Raw genomic sequence first — 22,990 nt, 5'->3', positions numbered from 1 at the left:
AGTTGATGTTCATGCCAGAATTTCCCATACCATTTTTGGATCAGAAAATAGACTTTCAAAGGGGTTTGTCCTTTTTTTTCTTTTGAGAACATCGATAACAATCAATTACAAAAGAACAACACCACTCGGTTGAAACTATCTCCCAAAAAAGGGGAAAATGACTGGGCAACTACTGTTCATGGGAAGAAAATAGAAGCTCTTAACTATTGATCTGATTACCAGTGCTGAAGTAGCATCTACATGTATATCCTCAAGGGAAAGGATGGTGATGTATGATCCGGATCCCCACTGTTCGGAAGCATATATTTGACAAAAGTCAAGATCTTTGAAACATCTGTTGGGGTATCTGCTTCTTTAGCAGTCATTTGCAAGGCTCAAAATCATCATCAACATCATATGCTGGGTTGCATAAGCATCTAAACAGCCTGCCAATTCCCTGCACCACAGACATATGAACTTCTTACTGAGAATTTTAATACATAAATAATTTTATACAATAAATGTGCATGATGATTGAACAGTTGCCTGAGTAAATGCAGGAGTCCGATATGGCACCGTCCGAGCCACGGCATCGTCTGAACTATCATCCGAACTGCTGTCGTCATCGAGAACTGTGATCATGTCCCAATTGATCAAACATTTTAAAATTTTAATTTTCACAAGCTTAACTCTAGATGTAGCACATAGCCATATAGATTGCACTAAGGACAACTACTGTACCAGAAATATTTTCCCAAGAATTTTTAAGGCTGTTGTGCGGGCCTTCAGATCATCTTTCTTGACACTGTTTCAAATAAAACTAAGTTTGATGTGCTGATCATTCCAACATATAAACCTCGAATAAAAGACTGTCATGTGATGCTGCTCATAGTCCAGACAGTACTAGGTTACTACTTATCATACTGTACGTAAATTAGATGCCTCAGGACACATACCATTTCACAAAGACGAAGGAGGGTCACTTCAATATCCACAATATTCAGCTTCCACAGTGACCTCATCATCAGGTCCTCGTTCATCCTCATCTGCATGTCGACATCCCGCTCTGCTGGCAGGCCTGGGCTCCTGCATTGTTCCTTTTGCCCCTTCATCAGTCAGCAATTTTAATCCTAAGAGCACAAATGCACAATCCGCTGTGCGAAAAAAGTTTTTAACTTTTCGCTGCTGTGATCTGTGATTTCCACAGGTGTCCCTTGTTCCTCACCCACTCGGCCACAAATGGCACCCCTAGTTACATGGCCTCCTTTGCCCCTTGTTGGGAGTAGAGAAATCCGATGGTGCGAAGAATGTCCAGTCCAGATGCTGCAAATGGGCAATTGACAATTAGTTGAATGATTTTTTTTTTAAAAAAAACAGATCACTAGAAATGGATGAGTAATTTTTTTTTAAAAAAAAAGAAATGAACTGAGTAGGGATCAGAATACTGACAAGTACTGGAGAACCTCTTTGCCTCGGACACCGCACGATTAGCAAATCCTTCCTTCTCGCCACTTTTGCTTTGCACATTCTTGATCATAACAAAATAGAGTGAAACCAGAATTATTAGTTCCAAATTTCAAGTAGCACTGTTGGGAAATGGTACCATGTTAGAAATAAAGTACAATAGGATCCAACACGAGACACGATTTTTACGTAGAAAACCTTTGCAGGAAAAAACCACAGGCGTCAATTGGCGATCTCCACTATATCAGGGATGTGTACAACACAGGAGATTACAATGAGGGTCTTGGCTCTTCTTATAGCTTACAAGATATATTTATAGGGGTGGACACATACGACTCTAATCTAATACGGACTGTTCCGGAATATGGGTCAAATGCGTCCCTTATCTGGCCCAACAAGAATTCGGATCACAATCCAACAAACTTCACCTTGAGACGAATTACATCTTGTAGCAAATAAAGAATCATCAATAAACTCCCTTCAATAATAAATATCACCAACGTCAAAAATTTCTAGAACTCAAACTGTAATACCAACTAAACTTAAGCATAGCTCAAATTTAGTAGTAAGAACTGGCTTTGTCATCATATCAGCAGGATTATCATGAGTGCTTATATTGCATATTTTAATATCACCTTGAGCAATGATATCTCGAATATAATGATACCTCACATCAATGTTCTTTGTTCTTTCATGAAACATTTGATCATTTGTAAAGCAAATAGCACTCTGACTATCACAGAATATATTAATGTAAGAATTATCTCCACAAAGCTCAGTATACAAACCTCTCAACCAAACAGCTTCTTTGCATGCTTCAGAAATAGTCATATATTCAACTTCAATAGTTGATAAAGTAACAGTAGCCTGCAAACACGCTTTCCAACTAACAGCACAACCACCAACGGTGAAAACATAAACCTGTGAGAGATCTCCTCTTATCCAAATCACTAGCATAATCTGAGTCAACATAACCAACAAGTCCATCTCCAGATTTTCCAAACTGCAAACAAACATTAGAACTACCACACAAATATCTGAAAATCCACTGAACAACTTTCCAATGCTCTTTGCCAGGATTAGCCATGAATCTACTAACAACACTCAGTGCATGAGATAAATTAGGACGAGAGCAGACCATGGCATACATAAGTGAACCAACTGCACTAGAATATGGAACTCTAGACATGTACTCAATATCATACACTGACTCAGAACATAGAGTTGAAGATACTTTGAAATGAGTAGTTAATGGAGTACTCACTGGTTTTGCATTATGCATATTGAAACGACGAAGGACCTTCTCAATATAACCTTACTGACTAAGATATAACTTGCCAGCTTTCATGTCTCTAATGATCTCAATGCCAAGAATTTTCTTTGCTGCACTTAAATCCTTCATCTCAAATTCATTACTCAAATGTGATTTTAATTTGGCTATTTCTGATTTATCCTTTGCAGCAATCAACATATCATCGACATAGAGAAGCAAATAAATAGTTGAACCATTAACTGTCTTCAAATAGACACAGCTATCATAATCAGAACGCTTAAAACCATTAGAGAGCATAAAGGAGTCAAACCTCTTGTACCACTGTCTAGGAGACTGCTTCAAACCATAAAGAGATTTTTTTAATTTACAGACAAAGTCTTCTTTTCTAGGAATAACAAAACCTTCAGGTTGATCCATATAAATATCTTCATCTAACTCCCCATGTAAAAATGCAGTTTTAACATCTAATTGCTCAAGTTCATAATCACGCATAGCAACAATACTGAGTAAAGTGCGAATAGAACTATGCTTCACAACAGGGGAGATGACGTCATTACAATCAATACCTGGAATCTGGCTATAACCTTTAGCAACCAACCTTACTTTATACATTGCTGCTTCATTAGGAGAAATACCCTCCTTTCTTTTGAAAATCCACTTGCAACGAACATGCTTCTTCTCTTTTGGCAATTTGACTAAATCCTAAGTACCATTCTTCTCAAGTGACTCCATCTCATCTTGCATTGCAGTCATCCAATTATTGCAATCAGCAGAAGTAATAGTCTCATTGTAATTAGAAGGTTCTGCATTACCTTCAATTTCTTCTGCACAACTCAAAGCATAAGCAGCAATATTACACTCCTCAATTAACCTCTTGGGCGGATTAATTTGTCTTCTAGGCCTATCAACTACAATAGAATGTTGTATAGGCTACACAACGGATGAAGGATGTGGAGCACTAGATGAATCATGATCAATAAATAAATTTTCAGCAATAGGTGTATCTTGGACAACAGTATCTGGTGTACTTTCTGCATTAATAAAATGCTTCAACTGCACGCTAGAACTCTGCTGACTCTGAACAGGAGCATTTGGCAACATAACAGATTCATTAAAGACAACATTCCTACTAATCACCACCTTTTGTGTTGCAGGATTCCACAATTTATAACCTTTAACACCAGATTTATAACCAAGAAAAATGCACTTAACAGCTCTAGGCTCCTGTCGGAGGATTAACTCCTGTCGCAAGGATCCCGAGAGACCCCTTTTAGAGATTCGGCTGGGGGGATGATCCTGAATAAGTTCGTCGGAGAAATGAATAAGAGTAAATGCAACGGCCGGTGGTGGGGGACGACCTAGTGCGGAAGGAAGTAAATGCACCGGAGTTTTAGACAGGTTCGGGACGCACGGGGGCGTAACACCCTACTCCTGTATGGATGCAATAACTGTCCCGGGGGAGAACCCTCTGGGATGTAGCTGGTTACAAGGGATATGATCTATCTAAGAGCTTGAGGCTCCTTGTTCTTCGGCTGGAGCTATGCTCAAGCTTGTTCTCAATGTCTCTGTTTGCTTGCTTGGTTCGTCGTGGGGCTCGTCTTCCTTGTTGTTCTTCTTTCGTCCGTCCCTTTGTTTCCTATGTGTGCCGATCCTTTTATGCACCCGCCGGCCGCGACATACCCCGAACGGGAAGGAAGGGGCACAAGTTCCGATACGCCCTGACTTAGAAAGACGTCATCATCTCCTCTGGGCGAAGTGACTGGGGCGGTGGAAAAACGCGGCGCGCATCTGGTCACCTGTCACTGTGGACGCCCTGGCAACGGGCGCCGTTGAGAGGGCCCACCGGGCAGCCACCGAGCCACCCAGCGTGCTCGCCCTGTCTTGTTCCCCTGCCACGGCAGGGCGGCAGGCGGAATGCCTTGATCCTAGCGATGTTATCCCGAGACACACCGGATGATACGGGACAGGACCCGTGCAATTAATAGCCCCACGCCCCCCTGCCAAAGCATGGCAGGGACTGACACTGCGGCGGGAGTAGTTGGATGTGTCAGACCATGCACGCTCATTAAATGCAGCTTCGGCCTCTGACTGACGGACACCTCATCGGTGGGCCCCTCGGGAGCCTTTCTGGGTCGTCGGGGAACCGAACGCTCGGGGGCCGCTACGCGCAGCCCCGAGCATTCTCTCCCGAGCACTTTAGCTCTTCTGGTCATCGGGGAACTAGGGTGCTCGGGGATGACCTGGCACCGGCCCGAGCACTTTTCATCCCGGTACTTAGACTCCGCGGATCATCGGGGAACTGGGGTGCTCGGAAACCAAAGACTGTGGCCCCGAGCACCTTCTCCCGGAACTTGGACTTTTCTCACCCTGCAGGAGGGACCTCGCGGGATGGTGACACGTGGCGGACGGCGGGCTTGGACTCGGGACTCAGGGACCCCCGGTTCCTGATACACCGATAGTAGCCCCCGGGCCCATTGGCAGGCGATGGCACGGAGACTGCGGATTGGCCCTTCATCGCGAACGAGGCCGAGGCTGGCGTAGACGCCATATGGCAAGCTTTCAAGAGGTGGCCCTTCAGACTCGGGCCTCTGGTACGGCCCAACGGGGAGACGAACGGACGCGCGTCCGCTCAATTCCCGAAGGGCATGACAACTGGGAGGGCGGCACGCGCGGCTGCCGCGCAGATCGAGAAAAATACGCCTGGCAGCCGCTGACGCCGCACGACCAGCGGGAGATTCGCCTGGCAGTTGTGTCGACCGAGGAAACTGTCCCGCCGAATGCATCATGGGCAGGAGACGTTTGAATTCTCTGAGATACAAAAAGGGGAGGGGATCGATCCGCCCCCCTCTTTGCGATATCTTGCGATCTTGCCCTCGTTCCTTCGTGCTCCGGAGCCCTTAGAACTCCTTTTGGCGACCAGAGCGCTTCTCCTCCTTCCTCTCCACCACCGGACAACCTTCCCTCCCGCCGAGATGCCGAGAGCCGGAGGAGGCCGCCGTGACAGGACTCCGGACGACGTGCTGCCGGAGTCTCTCCTGAAGAATGAGGAGACGGCGGACAAAATCAGGAAGCTGCTGGTCCCCGAGGGGCAGCAAGGAGCCTCGGTGGTGATGCCGCCGAACTTCCCGCTGACGACGACCGTTCCCGGGCGCATCGTCTTGTTCACGTCCTTCGTGGCGGTAGGACTGGTGCCGCCGTTCTCAACGTTCTTCCTCCAGGTCCTCGACACCTACGGCATCCAGCTGCTGCACCTGAGCCCTAACTCCGTCGTGGTGCTAGCGGTGTTCGCACACCTGTGCGAGATGTTCGTGGGAGTGGCGCCTTTGGTGACGCTGCTCCGACATTTCTTCGTCCTGCGGTCGGCCGGGAAGAAGAGGGGGTACAACACGGCGGATGTCGCGGGGTGCTGCAATCTTCGGCTGCGAGACGGCTTGGGGGAGCAGTACATCCCCCAGGTGCTGCGTAGCAAATGGGAGGAGTGACGACGGGACTGGTTCTTCATCGACGTCGACCCCCATGATCGTCTTACCCTACCGGAAGTGGCGGCGGAGCCCCAGAAGTCGACGTGGGAGGTGTCGCCGCCGGAGGACGCGAGGTTGGAGCCGGTGCTCGAGCGCATAAGATTCCTGCGCGACTCCGGGCTGACCTCGGTAATGGTGGTGGCGGACTTCTTGCGCCGCCGCCTGGCGCCCCTGCGGGAGCGGGCCCGGACGTGCTGGCTCTACACCGGGCCTGAAGACATCACCCGAACTCAAATCGGCGCAAGCTAGGACCTGGGCCCAGCGGAGCTGAAGGGCATGACCCGAGTGGTGACCGGCGTGGAGGACATGAGCCGGGCGGAGCTCCCGTGGCCGGAAATGGCGCTCTGCGCCAACCCCGAGCGCGCGGCGATCCTGGCGAAGCTGCCGGAGTTTGATGCCCAGGGGCTCGTGGACCGGCCGAGGAGCCGGAGCCCCGAGGCCCCCGAGCTCCCTGGGTTGGATGAGATGGCCAGCGAGGAGGCCACGAACAGCCCGGTGCAGGCCAGCGGTGGAGCCGCTGCGGGCAGCAACCGCCGCACCGGAGAGGAGGGCACCGCCGATAGCGTAGTAGCGGCAACGCCGGGAGACCGGGGGAAGCGCCCCCGAGTCTATATCCCCATGCCGGAGTCCCCGCCGTCGCCATCGGCAGCGGCGGCGTTCCCGGTCCTGGAGCCGCACCTCGTGAGGATGGGGCTTGACTCGGCGCCTGGGAACTGCGCGGCGGCCCCGCCGAGCCCCTGGCGGAAGAGGAGACGGGAGGATTCCGGGCCGGCACTGCCGGACCCGGACTTTAGGCTCCCGGCGGCCAAATAGCAGTACCGGGGGACTACGACCGTATAAGTTTCATTCTTCGCTCTTTCTTGGGCGCTCTTCGCCCGAACTAAGCTTCGGTTTTGACCTTCGTCTATCTCCTGCAGGCCACCCACGGGCGCCGCTGTGATCGAAGGAGCGCCGGCGCCGGTGCCAGTGCCCGAGCCAAACCGGTCGGCGGAGCTGAGGCAGGCAGACGCGGCGATGACGGGAGAGCCAGCGGACATGGCAGCTGAGGCGATGACGGTGGAAACGACCGCCGAGGCGGGGACGCGACCGTCGCCCGAACTATCGGCGCCGGTGGAACCTACCCCGGGCATGCAGAGCCCGGGGCGGACGATGGCGGAAGCAGTGGCCTTGACGGGGCCAGCGGACGCGGCGGCCGAGGCGGGGACGCAGCGGTCGCCCGAGCGCTCGACGATGGTCGAACCTACCCCGGGCGTGCCGAGCCCGGGGCGGATGATTGTGTGGCAACCCTCGGGGACCCCGAACCCCCCGGAGGCGGATTGCGGGGAAAACATCGCTACACCGGTGCCCGGCCGGCCTGCCGACCCCTTCTTGGCCGCGATCAAGGGTGTCCAGGTGGCGGTCGATCGGCTGGGCGCGGCGGTGGACGCAAAGGAGGGGCAGCTTGGAGCGGAGCGCGCCAGGCTGGACTTGGAGAGGGCGCAGCTTGCAAACGCCAGGGAAGAAGCCCACGCGGCGGCTGCGTGAGAGCAGAAGCTTTTGGAGGATACCCGCGTTGAGGTCGCGCGGGAGCGGGAGATTTTGAAGACCGCCCACGCCGGAGCAGCGCGGGAGCGAGAAGACGCCACCCGCCTGGTTGAGGCGTCGTGGTAGCAGGCTGCCGAGGCCCTTGCCAGGGCGGGGGCAGGCGCAGGAAAGGGAGGAGGCGGTCGCGGGCCGCGAGAAGGCGGCGGAGGAGCTCCGGGCTGAGCTGACCCGTCGAGAGGGCGAGGCCGATCAGACACGCGCCGGCCTCCAACGTTGGGAAGAAGACCTCCGGAAAATTGAAGAAGATATCCGACGGTGGGAGGAGGACGTCTCCATCCGGTCGGTCGACAACGAGATCACGGCGGCGGATCTGAGCACCCGGGAAGACTCGCTGGCCCACCAGGAAGACTTGCTGACCCGCCGGGAGGGGTAGCTGACCCGTCGAGAGGGGGAAGCTGCCGCGGCGGCGGCGGCCGTTGCCACCAGGGAGGAGGAGAACGCTAAACATGATGAGGAGCTGACCGCCCGTGACCGGGCTCTGTCCGAATTGGTGGTGTAGACGAAGCATGTCGCCGGCCCCGCAACCGGCGCTGATTCTTCTGGTGCGGCCGGGGGCCAGGGACTCGAGGAGCAGCTGTGGGCCGCGAAGGAGAAACTCGAGACTGCCTTTGTCTCGTGGGTCAACCTGCAGCAAATGTTGGAGGACATACTCCGGCGGATGCGGCGGGCCGTGGCGAAGGCCGGCCTTGGGCGACTCGTCGTGGACGAGAAATGCGACGGCCCCGGACGAAACATCATGGGGCTCCAGCAAGTCTGCGAGCACCTCTAGGCGCTACCCTGGGCCGTCCAGGAGCTTGCCGCCCGGGAAGGGCGCGGATTAGCCCACGCGGTGGCCGAGCACATCCTGGCCTGCTACCGGAGCAGAGACTCGAACTTCCCGCTAGAGCCAGCGCGGGAAGGAGTAGTAGAAGCCGAGGGAGAGACTGCCCGGGAAGCGGTTCGGAGCACCGCTGCCGAGGTGGTGGCCATCTTTAGGCGGGAAGTGCCGCCACCGCCAGCCCCCGGGGATGGCCAAGACGACTCCGACGCCGACTCTGCCTCCGATTAGGCTTTCGTAGTAGTTTCCTCTTCTTTTATTCTTATCTTGGCTGGATATAAATATGGGAGTGATCCCTTAGAAATGCTTGTATTCCTTTTGCAAATATAATGGAAGCTTTTCTTTGGGCTCGCAACTCCGGTGCTCTTGAGTACTTAGCGTTTCTTCTGATGTTTTGCCTTGAAGCCCCGGGGAGTACTCAGTCGGACCGTTTCCGACCTTTCTGTCCCCATGAACGAAGTCGTCCCGATCGTGTTTCTTGGCGCGTTCAGCCCCCGAGCCCTCGCGAGTCCGCACCGACTAAGTCAAGAGACAAGGACACGAACTTCCTTGCTCGGGAGATGGAACGATCCGGCACGGAACACGCCATGACCGGTGAACACTTTTTTACCTCGCGACCACTCAGCCAGCAGACCGGAGACACACGGGTGGGAATGCGACCAAGAGTCCCCATGGTTCGGTGGTGCCCGGGCTTAAGACGGACCGAACCGAGCACCGACAGCCCGCCCATGAGGCCTAGGCTTCGGACTACTCGAGCGGCTCGAGCGGTAGGATTACCCAGGGCACCCAGGGACTCGGTAGTGCTCGGGGCCCTTAAAAGCGGACTGAACACCACGACCACCATGAAAGACTTCGGTCGGACATTACCGCACGTACGGTACACCTTTCTACGGACCGTTCTGTCGTTCTAGGAAAAAGTAGACACACGGTAGGGTTTTGTGTGCGAGGAGACCATCTCACCGGGAAGATTAGAATACGAGGGCCCCCGAGGATGACTCAGGAAAAAAAATACTTTTCAATCGTAAATTCATCTGAATTTAATCACTCACCGGACAGTTGTCGGCCCTTCGGCCGGCCGATCCAGGAGGAGCAAGCGCTCCGAGCTCGGGGTGCCCGGGGGTTTGGTTCCTTCAGCCGGGGCGCCCGAGCGTCAAGGGGCACGCGAGGAGCCTGGGGTCGAGTGATCTCGACCGCTCATGCTTGAGCGGTAGGACCACCCGCGGTCCCTTAGGGCCAAGCAGCGGCCTAGGCATTAAGGCCATCGTGGTCGAGCTGCTTTTGCTTTGATTGTCTACCTGTGACTTAAGAGAGAATAGGGAGTTTCTTTGCTTGGTGCGCTCTGTTAGTGCGGTACTTGTTATAGACTGCTCTCATTTTCGACCCGAGACCTCTCGAATGCCCAGACCGGCGGACAAGAGCGGGCAGACGCATAACCCAGAGGTCCTATGGTTTGATGGTGCCCGGGTATGACAGACCAAACCAAGCACCGACAGCCCGCCCCTGGAGCCTGGGCTCCGGACTACTCGAGAAGCTCGAGCGATAGGATTACCCAGAGTGCCCAGGTACTCGGTAGTGCCAAGGAGCCTGCCACGACACCGAACACCATAGCCTACCACATCGGACGTAAGCCAGCGGCAGATGCCCGCGTGCATACCGATCGAGATTCTTTTATCAGCGGGGAAAATGAGAGAGCGAACATTTTCTCGCACAATCGAGCATCTCACCAGACAGATTAAACATATAGAATCTAGAAAAATGAAATTGACATAACGGTTGAACATTAATATTCACACTGGATTGACAATTTTTTTTTACAAGTTTGGGTGACTTACCCAATGAGTGGTAGCCCCCGGTCAACTTAGGCGGGGGGGGGGGGGGGGGGGCGGGGGGAAGCCCCCGGCCTGGTTGACCTGAGCCGCGAGCGTGGCCATCTACGGATAGAACTTGCGCAGGTGCTCGATATTCCACGGGTTGGGAAGCGGCTGCCCATCTTCTGCCGCCAACCTGAAAGAACCTTCTCGCGGGACCCCGATCACAGTGAAGGGACCTTCCCACATAGGGGACAGCTTATTCCTTCCTTCGCGTGACTGGACGCGTCGGAGAACTAGGTCCTCCACCTCGAGAGATCGGGCCCGGACATGGCACTGATGGTATCGCCGTAGACTCTGCTGGTACCGAGCCGCTCGGACGGCGGCACGCCGCCGGTGCTCCTCCAGGCAATCAACGTCGTCGCGCCTTTGCTGCTCGTGTTCGCCTTCTGAATAGGCATGCACCCGAGGGGAGCCTAGGGTGAGCTCGGAGGGGAGGACCGCCTCAGCGCCATAGACGAGGAAGAATGGAGTCTCCCCGGTGGCGTGGCTTGGCGTGGTCCGATTAGCCCATAGCACGGCGGCCAGCTCGTCCACCCATCCCTTCCCGTGCTTTGCGAGCACGTCATAGGTCCGGGTTTTGAGGCCTTTCAGTATCTCCGTGTTGGCACGCTCAACTTGCCCGTTACTCCGAGGATGAGCGACGGAGGTGAAGCAGAGCATGATGCCGAGGTCTTCGCAGTAGTACCCGAACAGGGCACTCGTGAACTGGGTGCCATTGTCGGTGATGATCCGGTTCGGGACGCCAAAGCGACTGGTGATGTCACGGATAAAATGGAGCGCCGTGTTTTTGGTCACCTTGATGACTGGGACCGCCTCCGGCCACTTGGTGAACTTGTCGATGGCGACGTAGAGGTACTCATAGCCCCCGACCGCTCGGGGGAATGGACCCAGAATGTCCAGCCCCCAGACCGCAAAAGGCCATGACAGGGGGATGGTGTGAAGAGCCTGAGCTGGCTGGTGAATCTGCTTTGCATGGAACTGGCACGCCCTGCAGCGCTGAACCAGCTCGGAAGCATCCTGGAGAGCTGTAGGCCAGTAGACACCTTGCCGGAAGGCCTTCCCGACCAGCGTGCGGAACGATGAATGGCCACCGCACTCGCCCTCGTGGATCTCAGCGAGAAGCTCGCCGCCTTCTGCCCGGGAGATGCATTTCAGGAGGACGCCTCCTGCGCTATGCCAGTAGAGATCCCCATCTACTATGGCATAGCGTTTGGACTACCGAGCAATTCTTTCGGCAGACGCCTCATCCCCGGGAAGGGACTTTTCCTTCAAGTACCCTCAGATGTCGTCCATCCACGAGGCATCTTGAGAACATTCAACGAGTGCAGCGCACTCGCCGGACGGCGGCACCCTGACGGGGCTTCCCACTGAGGGCGCCGCCGGGTTCCCCTGAATTGGGTTCGAGGTTTCCCCTTCATCCTGTTCGGCAGGCAGGACGGAAAGCCGTGTGAGTCTTTCTTCAAATACTCTGGCAGGGAGAGCTCGTCGGCCAGAGTGTTATCGCGGCGAGGGATGTACCGCAACTCAAGGCCATCGAAACGCCTCTCCAGCTTCCTGACTGCTGCCACGTACGCCGCCATTTGAGGATCCGTGCACTGGTACTCCTTGGACACCTGGTTGACCACCTGCTGGGAGTCTCCCTTGGCCAGAAGGCGATGAATCCCGAGCCCCACCGCAGCCCGGAGGCCGGCGATGAGACCTTCATATTCCGTCATGTTGTTAGATGCGCGGAACTGCAGCTGCACAACGTATCGGAGTTCTTCACCCGTTGGGGAGGTGAGAACCACTCCGGCCCCCGCGCCTTTCAGCAAGAGGGAACCGTCAAAGTGCATGACCTAGTACCCGGGCGCATCGTGCCCGGGGTATGCAGAAATATCTTCGGGGACGACCTCGGGGACGGGTGTCCACTTTGCCACGAAGTCAGAGAGTGCCTGGCGATTGACAAAGTGCAGGTCGAATTCCGCCAGCTCCACTGCCCACTTGACAACACACTCGGTGCCTTCTCGGTTCCGGAGAATGGATCCCAGTGGATACGTGGTAACCACCGAGACCTTGTGCGCTTGAAAGTAGTGGCGCAGCTTCCGGGAAGCGATGAGCACGGCGTAGAGCAGCTTCTGAGCCTGGGGATACCTTGTTTTGGCCTCCCGGAGGACTTCACTGATGAAGTACACCGGTCGCTGTACCCGGCGGGCCCGGACGGCGGCTTCACCCGAGGGGCTGCTGCAGCCCCCGGGCTCGGTGGCGTGGTCGGGGCTGGCCGGGTGCTCGGGCTCGACTCCCTGGTCGAGAGGAGCAGAGTGCTCGGACTCGACCCCATTCTCGGGGGGAGCCAAGTGCTCGCGCTCGACCCCTTTCTGGGGGGGAGCCGCGAGGACGGGTGAGTGCTCGGGGGCCACCGGGAGCTGGGACCCAGCACCTAGCCCCGCGCACTTGTCACGCTCCACCACCAGCACCATGCTCACGACCTGAGGAGTGGCCGAGATGTAGAGCAGTAGGGGCTCGCCTTCGGAGGAGCCACTAGCACGGGTGGCGAGGTGAGGTACTTCTTCAGATCGTGGAAGGCCTGCTCGGCCTCCGGCGTCCAGTTGAAATGACCGGTCTTCTTCAGAAGCTTAAAGAGGGGGAGCCCTCACTCTCCGAGCTTGGAGATAAAGCACCCGAGGGCCGCAATGCAGCCGGCGAGACGCTGGACCTCTTTGAGTCGAGCCGGGGGTCGCATCCGCTCGATGGCCCGGATCTTCTCTGGATTGGCCTCGATCCCTCGGCCGGAAACCAAGAAACCGAGGAGCTTGCCCGCCGGCACCCCGAAGACACACTTCTCAGGGTTGAGCTTGAGGCGGGTGGTGCGGAGACTGTTGAAAGTCTCAGCAAGGTCTTTGAGCAGGGTGGCGCGGTCTCGGGACTTGACCACGAGATCGTCGATGCCGCCGGACCTTCTGTTTCACCGGGCGGGCGTCCGGGCGCACCGCCAAGTGATGCTCGATCACCTCCCTAGGGATCTCGGGCATGTAGGACGGTTGCCATGCAAACACGTCTGCGTTAGCCCGGAGGAAGGTGACGAGCGCGCTTTCCTATTTGCCGCCCAAGTCACCGTCGATACGGACGACCTGGGTAGCGTCTTCGCCCACCACGACCTCCTTCGTGGGAACAGAGGTGTCGGCAGCGAGTCGAGGTTTGGATGAAGAGGGTCCCGGGCCCCCTGAGCAGCCTTCGACCTCAGCTTGAGCCGAGACCAGAGCCATGTACGATTGCTCGGCGCAGGAAACGGCGCCGCTGGAGTCGGCGGTCACGGAGATGGGGCCTGCTGGGCTCGGCATCTTAACCGTGAGATACGCGTAGTGGACGGCCATCATGAATCTGGCGAGCGTCGGGCGCCCGAGGATGGCGTTGTAGGGAAGGGAAAGCTCCGCGACGTCGAAGAGGACGTTCTCCGTGCGGAAGTTGTCCCGACTCCCAAAGGTCACGGGTAGCTCGACCTGCCCAAGAGGCAGGGAGTGCCCGGGCGTTACTCCGCAGAATGGAAGCGACGGCTTTAGGCGTCGGGAGGGCACCTGCAACTTCTCGAAGGCCTCCTTGGATAGGAGGTTGAGGCCCGCACCCCCATCGATCAGCACTCTGCCGACCTTGACATTGCAGACGGTGGGGGACACCACCAGGGGTTGTCGCCCCACGGCTACAGTACTCGCGGGGTGATCGGCCATGCTGAACATGATCGGGGCGTCCGACCACCTCAGGGGCCTGGCGGCCTCCTCGCTCGGGGTTGCCGAGCACACCTCGCGCCGCATGACCTTGATGCCACGGCGTGAGGAAGGCGTATAGGCGCCTCCGTCGATGAAGGCGACGGTATGCTCGGGCTCCTGGAAGCCGAGCTCGGCGTTGCCGGGGGCGGCCTCAGCATCGCCTCCCCCGCGGGACTCGTCGCGCTCCCTCTGGCGCTGCTCGATGAGGCCTTTGACCTTACGACACTCCGTGAGATCGTGCCATCTGGTCTGGTGTATGGGGCACCATTTGCCTGGCTCGGGCCCCGCGGGAGCGGGGGCCCTCGCTGGAGCAGGAGCCCGGGCGGGTGCCGGGGCTCTTGCTGAAGCTGGCGCCCTTGCTGGTGCCGGGGCCCTTGCGGGAGCTGGGGCCCTAGGAGGGGCCCTTGCGGGTGCGGGCCGCCTTTCAGCGACTGCCCGGCATTTTTGTCGGTGATCGGGCTCTCGGGCCATCCTGTGGGTAGGGCCCTGGGCCGGCTCGAGAGGAGCGGCTTCACGCTTTCTTCTCTTTTTCCTTTCCCGCCTGTTGGAGTGGGAAGAACTTGGTTGATCGGCGGCGGGGCACTCAGGGCGCGGAGCATGCCAAGCCCGGGCCTCCGCCGCCTTGGCGCACTTGTTGGCCAGTGCGAAGAGTTCCGCAGTGGTCTCGATTTCGTGCGTACCCAGCTTTTCGAGCATCCGCTCGTCGCGGACACCCTACCGGAAAGCGACGATGACAGCGTGGGGGGCCACCCGCGGGATGGTGTTGCGGACCTGGCTGAAACGCTGGATGAAGCGTCGCAGCGTCTCCCCCTCTTGTTGCTTGACGGCGTGGAGGTCGCACTCCAAACCGGGGCGCGTGAATGTGCCCTGAAAGTTAGCCACAAACTGGTGGCAGAGGTCATCCCAGGAGCTAATAGACCCTGGGGGTAAGTTCATCAGCCAAGAACGGGCAGAGCCCCTCAAGGACACATGGAAATAATTCGCCATCACCTTTTCACTGCCTCCGGCCGCTTGGACAGCCGTAGTGTAGATTTGGAGGAACTCGACGGGGTCGATGGACCCGTCGTACTTCTCTGGCAGCTCGAGGCGGAACTTGGAGGGCCATTTGACCCGTCGGAGTTCACTAGAGAAGGCACGGTAGCCGGTGCCGTACCCCATGGTGCGGGTGGCGTTCCTCGGCGGCGAATGCCGACGGGCCGCGGATTCCTGGTGATCGTGGGCCAGAAAAGAGGAAGCCTGGTCCTCAGCCTCGGCCTCCTGCTGGGTTTCCCGCTGGCGCTCGAGGGTGACACGCGTGTCCTCGTGGCCCCTCCGCTCGTTGAGACGCAAGCGGAGGTCATGGGCTTCGGACGCGGCCAGGGGGGTGGCGCTCCGCCTGGAGGCCCCCCGGCCCGTGCGAATGTTGCCTGTTGATGAGCCGGTTCTGGCAGCGCCACGCTGGGTGGTGGCCCGAGAACTCCCGGCCAGGACCTGGCGGCGAGCAGTGCCGACCAGGGCAGCGACGTCTTGGATCCAGCGGCCTTCCGGAGTGTTCGGCGTTGCCTGGATAGGCGGATGCCTGAGGAGAGCGTGCGCCGCCAGTAGCGTACTTCCGGGGCTGGCTTCGCCGAAGGCGAGCCTGCGTCGCAGAGGCGCCCGGCGCTGTCCAGAGGCGGCCCTGGCGGCTAGGGTTTCGACCACCTGATGGGGGTCGGACGGTGCACCGGGGGCGGCCCTGCTGGGCCCAGCGCCCGGGTCCCCTTGGGAGGGAAAAAACGTGCGTGCAGATAGCGGCTGCTGCTGGGACGCAGCCGCGATTGGGGCCTCCCGAACGTCGGGCAACATTTCCTCACTAGAAGTGGAGCCGGAACGCTGGAGACGGTGTCCACCAGCCAATTTTTCCTATGGAAGAAAACAAAAGAACAGATTCAAGGATGTTCCCCCCTACCTGGTGTGCCAGCTGTCGGAGGATTAACTCCTGTCGTAGGGATCCCGAGAGACCCCTTTTTAGAGATTCGACCGGGGGGATGATCCTGAATAAGTTCGTCGGAGAAATGAATGAGAGTAAATGCAACGTCCCTTTATTTCCTATGTGTGCCGATCCTTTTATGCACCCGCCGGCCGCGACATACCCCGAACGGGAAGGAAGGGGCACAAGTTCCGATACGCCCTGACTTAGAAAGGCATCATCATCTCCTCTGGGAGAAGTGACTGGGGCGGTGGAAAAACACGGCGCGCATCTGGTCACCTGTCACTGTGGACGCCCTGGCAACGGGCGCCGTTGAGAGGGCCCACCGGGCAGCCACCGAGCCACCCGGCGTGCTCGCCCTGTCTTGTTCCCCTGCCACGGCAGGGCGGCAGGCGGAATGCCTTGATCCTAGCGATGTTATCCCGAGACACACCGGATGATACGGGACGGGACCCGTGCAATTAATAGCCCCACGCCCCCCTGCCAAAGCATGGCAGGGACTGACACTGCGGCGGGAGCAGTTGGATGTGTCAGACCACGCACGCTCATTAAATGCGGCTTCGGCCTCTGACTGATGACACCTCATCAGTGGGCCCCTCGGGAGCCTTTCTGGGTCGTCGGGGAACCGAGTGCTCGGGGGTACTGTTCACCTCCCCGAGCACTCTCTCCCGAGCACTCTTGCCCGATCCTTCGGGGAACCGAACGCTCGGGGGCCGCCACGCGCAGCCCCGAGCACTCTCTCCCGAGCACTTTAGCTCTTCTGGTCATCGGGGAACTAGGGTGCTCGGGGATGACCTGGCACCGACCCGAGCACTTTTCATCCCGGTACTTAGACTCCGCGGATCATCGGGGAACTGTGGTGCTCGGAAACCAAAGACTGTGGCCCCGAGCATCTTCTCCCGGAACTTGGACTTTCCTCACCCTGCAGGAGGGACCTCGCGGGATGGTGACACGTGGTGGATGGCGGGCTTGGCCTCGGGACTCAGGGACAAGTGTCATACACTGACAGCTCCAATTTACCATTATCAACGTAAGCATAAGCAGGACAACCAAAAACTCTCAATTCTGAATAATTAGCTGGAGAACCAGACCATACCTCAATTGGAGTTTTCTTATCAATGGCAATGTTGGGTGATCGATTAATAAGATAACAAGCAGTGGAAGCGGCTTCAGCCCAAAAACGTCTATGCATACTGCATTAGACAACATGCAACGGGCCCTCGAAATGATAGTTATGTTCATACGTTCAGCTACACTGTTTTGTTGTGGAGTACCAGGAACAGTGTAGTGCCTCACAATACCTTCAGACTTACAATATGAATCAAATTCATCAGAACAAAATTTCATCCTATTATCAGTGCGAAGCTTCTTTACCTTCTTTTCAGTTTGCCTTTCAACCATAACCTTCCACTCTTTAAATGCTTTAAATGCTTCTGATTTATGTTTCAAGAAATAAGGCCAAACTCTTCTCGAGTAATCATCAATAATAGTTAACATATAACGAGAACCACCTAGTGAAGACTTACGAGATGGTCCCCATAAATCAAAATACACATAATCAAGAATACCTTCTGTTGTATGAACTGAAGTGTTGAATTTCACCCTCTTATGCTTGCCAAAAATACAATGCTCACAAAATTTCAGCTTGTCGATACTATGTCCATCAAGAAGACCTCTCTTGCTCAATTCTGCCAAACCAAGTTCACTCATATGCCCAAGACGCATATGCCAAATATTAGTAGCATCAGAATCTGATAATGAATGTGAACTTACAGCGGCATCACCTGTGATTGTAGTGCCTCGGAGATGATATAAATTGGCAGATTTCAAATCACCTTTTATTACAATAAGAGAACCTTTTTTCACCTTCAAAATACCATCTCCACTAGACCAATCATACCCTTTATTATCAAGAGTACTCAAAGAAATAAGGTTCCTTTTCATACCTGGAACGTGCCTCACATCTGTCAAGGTTCTAACAATACCATCATGCATCTTTATCATAATTGATCCAATTCCAACAATTGGACATGGGTTGTCATCACCCATCCTAACAGAACCAGCATCTTGAACAGAATTATAAGTGGTGAACCAATCTCTATGTATGCATATATGAAAAGACGCAGCAAAGTCAATAATCCATTCATCATCACTACTAGCACATACAACAAAAGCAACGAGAGTCTCTCCCTCAAAACTATTATCGGAAGCAGCAACAGATGCTTTACCTTCTTCATTAGATTTACCTTTCCTCTTTTCTTTATTCTTCAACTTGTAACATTCAGATATTCATGATTATTTTTCTTACAATACATGCAGAATTTTTCTTTGCCTCTGAACTTTGAACAACCCTTGTAACCGTTCGAACTTTTATCTCTTTGGCTATTATGCAAATTCTTTTCCTCTGTCCTACCACGCACAATCAAACCTTCTCCATTGGAAGTAGAGCCATCAGTAGACACTATTTGTTTCATCTTTTCCTTAACATGCAAGGCCTCATAAATTTCTTTCAAAGTTAGTGTATCATGATTATATAATATGGTATCTCTGAAGTTTACAAAAAGAACTGGGTAATGAGTACAAAAGAATAAGACTCAAATCCTCATCATCATATTTTACCTCCATAGACTGTAGGTCAGCAGCGATCTCCTTAAAGACCGAAAGATGATTCATCACAGAATCACCCTCCTGTAATTTGTGCGTGAACAACTTCATATTTAGATGCATTTTACTGGTTAGATCATTAGACATGCAGATCGATTCCAGCTTTAGCCATAAAGCAGCAGTGGTTTTCTCCTGCAAAACCTCCTGTAAAATATTGTTTGATAAATGAAGATGAATTTGTGACAAAATCTTACGATCTTTTCTCTTTTCTTCATCGAAACAAGACTTTTGATCCTTATTTCTAAAATTATCAAGCACATCATCCAAATCAGTGTGCGCAAGAATATCCCGCATCTTTACTTGCCATAGAAAAAATCTTGTATCATGATTTAGCAGTAAAATATCATATTTTATAGAAGCTATGACGAAGAATAATTAGGAACAAAATAGCTTGCAGCCCCTCTGGTACAGCCCTATGTGCACGAAGAAAAAACTACAGAAGTCCTGTACTTCCTCGGGTGCACCTAGCAATTAAACAGCAAAGCTCCTGTACTTCCTCGGGTGCACCTAGCAAAGATGCCAAGTTTTGGCTTTTCACATGAGAGAGCAGGCCTTTGTGTCCTCGGGACTTGAAACTATCCTTTTTTTTTCTTTTCTTCACGTGAGAGGTCACGGTCTTTTCTTCTTTGTGGCAGAAAACAAACGCGGCCCGCAAGCATGAGGTTGCTTCGAGTGTTCGGGATGTGGACAGGGCCGAGTGACGAGGCGAACGGTGAACCCGGCGAATCGACGAATCGAGAAGCAAACTCGGCGGCGAGACAAAGAACTAGAAGGCGACAAAAAATGATATGATTTTTTTTTTCCGGCTCTGGTACCACTTGTTAAAAATAAAACACGATAGGATCGAACACAAGACATGATTTTTAAGTGAAAAACCTTTGCAAGAAAAAATCACAGGCGCCAATCGACGATCTCCACTATATCAGGGATATGTACAACACAGGGTATTACAATAAGCGTCTTGACTCTCCTTGCAGCTTACAAGATATATTTATAGGAGTGAACACATACGCCTCTAGTCTAATATGGACTGTTCCGGAATATGGGCCGAAGGTGTCCCTTGTCTGGCCTAACAAGAATTCGGATCACAATACAACATACCACGTGGGTCTCTGTTCGTTGACTTTGGCCGCAATGGTCAAATCTCAAAAACCAAAATAGAGAGACTGATGTCAAGGTAGGGATAGTTCCTTTCATGTTTTGCAGGAGTTAGGCTTGATAAGGTGTAGCAACCCAAGGAACGAAGCTCGGAGGTGAAGCCCAAGAGACCGGAGGGGTGCGACGAACTCCGAAGGGTGAAGAGTGTAGTGAAGCCCCGAGGCCAAAGGGGTGTGACGAAGTCAGAAGGATAAAGAATATAGCGAAGCCCCAAGGCCGAAGGGTTGTGATGAGGCTCCAAGAACGAAGGATCTGACACGAGTCCTGAGGCTGAGGCTGAAGGGAGGTGGCGCAAGGCCCATCAGTAACAAAGAGAAGGCTAGCTTAGAAAGGGACCCGCAAGCCAGCCGAAACCCGACGAGGGGGTGGCTTAAGGGAAGATCGGTAGCAGTCTTGGCGCTAAGGGTCTAATATGGGACCCCCAAGACACGTGTTACTCCGTTACTTAGGGCAATATATGTAGACAATGACCATAATACCCTTGATGATACCCTGAAATATTCCACACCATTAGTAGAAATATTTTTGTGAATAAGGGGCAAATGTGTAATAACATAGTGGTTGAGGTATGCCTATAAATACCCCCGCTCACCCCATGTAAAAGGGAGAGGAACAATTATTGCATTGTTTGTGGGGATTGCGATCACAACATTTGACGTTGTTTGTGGGGATCAAACCACGACCACGTGATGGCCCCATGCCACCAAAGACCAGGAAAGAAAAGGATGTCCGTGGAAAGCGAGAGGGGCTCACAGATCCCTTCGCAATAGGAGAGAGCGGCAGCGACAGAGGGGGCCGAGGCTTTGATCGAGGCCCCTAGGATCGAAATACCCGGAGCTAGCATCGAAGCTTTGGGTGGGGTAGAGGGGTCTGGAGTGGTTGCGCCAAATGATCACAAAGGTTGAATGGCTGTGCCCGAGGCCCTGGAGCATCCTCATCCCCCCCCCCCATGCCCTAGCAGACCACGGAGCAGCTCATGATGACAATGATGCGTAGTACCGAAGTCCCGTGGAGGAAACCAACAAGCAAATTCGAGAGCACATTGATGACATTAGCACCACTCATTCATCTATCAGAGTTCTCAAGTGTTAATTGCTGCTGAATTATGTCATCATCTCAATTTTTTCTCTTCTTTTTCCCCAAAAGAAAAAACAACTCAAATGGGTACCTACCTGGATATGTTGTTTTTGCCGTAGCCATCATAGGCCTTCCTTTGCAGAGGGTCACTCAGCACCTGGTACGCCTTGTCAGGATGCACCTGCCTCGCTTGAACAAAGAAATGGAATACAATATCAGATTATCAGTAGTTAGAAATGTGCTCCCAATCTCATCCAAATAAAAATGAAAAAAAAGAAACCTTTTTTTTGGTTGTTGGGGAACTAGAAACCAAGAAACCAAGAAGGTGAGCACTAAACAGCAAAAGAGCAAGAAAGACAGGGCGGGGGACCTTAATGTAGTAGGCCTCGCGGATCTCCTCGTCAGAGGCCACGGGGCAGACGCCAAGCACGTCGTAGTACTCCGTTTCCTTCGCCATCGCTACCGCCGCCGCCGATGCTGCTCCCTACCCAACAACACCTACTCTGGGAACAAGAAGCAAGAGAGCAGCCGCAGAGCATGGGCAGAGGAGGCGGAAAGGAGGGAGGCGAGCTGTGCTAGGGGGATGAAAGAAAAGGCATGTGCATCATTCATGGCGCAGGGAAGGAGGGAGGGAGTCCCCATAGACCCATCTTTCCAGTGATGCGCACGCAGCCGTAGCGGCAGCAACAGCAGGGCAGGGCAGTGCGATGTGCGCGGGGCGGCTGCAGAGAAGAGATGATTCATTTAACAAATGCATATCTTTCTCTTTCTCCTCGGAGCAGTGGATCAAGAATTCAAGATCAAGTGATTATTGCTACTGCTGTTTTTTTCCCTCTCATTCTTTTTTCTCCTTTGCTTTGATCCGCTGATCCGCTGATGGATCCATTGATATTTTTACCGACTATTTTTTTTAGGCAATTTGCATCTATACCACTTAAGATATATTTTTCATCTATACTATTAGCTATATCAATAACAAATAAGTCTGATCCTACATATCAATGACACAAGATGGTGATATAAATAAAAAATATATTTAAAATGGTGGTATAGATAAAATTATTTTATTTTTTAAAATTTCATGCCTTTATGGACAGTTGACTGGTTGAGAGTGGGTATGGGGGGTGAGAAAATAAACCTATGAGACCTAGTGTTGTATATTTATGATCTGAATATAATTTATAATATGCTACGTGGTAAAAATTATTATAAAACTTATGATAAAAGTAAAAAAATCATGTGTGATAAAATAAAGAAGGAAATAAATTGACAAGTGTCATATTATAAATTAGGTCTAGACTCTAAATACATGAAATCAGATCTCATAGTATTATTTTCTGTAGAGGTGAGGAATAATAGTTGTACAAAAAATTAAATAAATATGTACTTTTAGAACTTATGCCCCTAATGCCCCTACTCCTACCCCTGGCTCCTCACACCTCTGTTACCCCTACTCCTAGCCTAGCTCCTACTTCATATCTCCACAAACTCCCCAGGTAGGGATGGCTCCTACTTCATATATCCATAAACTCCCCAGTTAGGAATGGTACCAGACACAAAATTTATGGATAGGGGCTACACAAATCTATACTCATAAGCTAATTTCTAAACACATGTCTACACCCATTACCCGCTACGGGTAAGAAATGAAACCCATGCCAATCGCTCGTGGGCACCATGTATCCATCGGCACGTCCGTTTGCCCATCGCCAGTGACATAAAAGACCCCTCATATTCTGGTCAAAGAAGGGTAGTTGTGAGCTCATGCGTCTCCAGCTGTCACCCCATTTAGGTATTGCATCTCTGGCAGCACTCATGTTTAGATAATATAGAAGCATATATTCAAAAGTGTACTGGTTACAGACTGTACTTAAAAAAACTAGAGTAGCAAGAA

At 53.3% G+C, this 22,990-nt stretch overlaps 1 pseudogene; it reads right to left on the bottom strand.

Moving 5' to 3' along the window:
* Positions 1–169: 169 nt before the first annotated feature.
* Positions 170–21,553, bottom strand: LOC133923031 (uncharacterized; annotated as a pseudogene).
* Between the last annotated feature and the right edge of the window lie 1,437 nt (positions 21,554–22,990).

Source organism: Phragmites australis, chromosome 6 (genome assembly GCF_958298935.1).
Source record: "Phragmites australis chromosome 6, lpPhrAust1.1, whole genome shotgun sequence".
Classification (NCBI taxonomy): Eukaryota; Viridiplantae; Streptophyta; class Magnoliopsida; order Poales; family Poaceae; genus Phragmites; species Phragmites australis.
The sequence above is the reverse complement of the archived record's forward strand: the minus strand, read 5'-3'. Positions and strand labels throughout refer to the sequence as shown.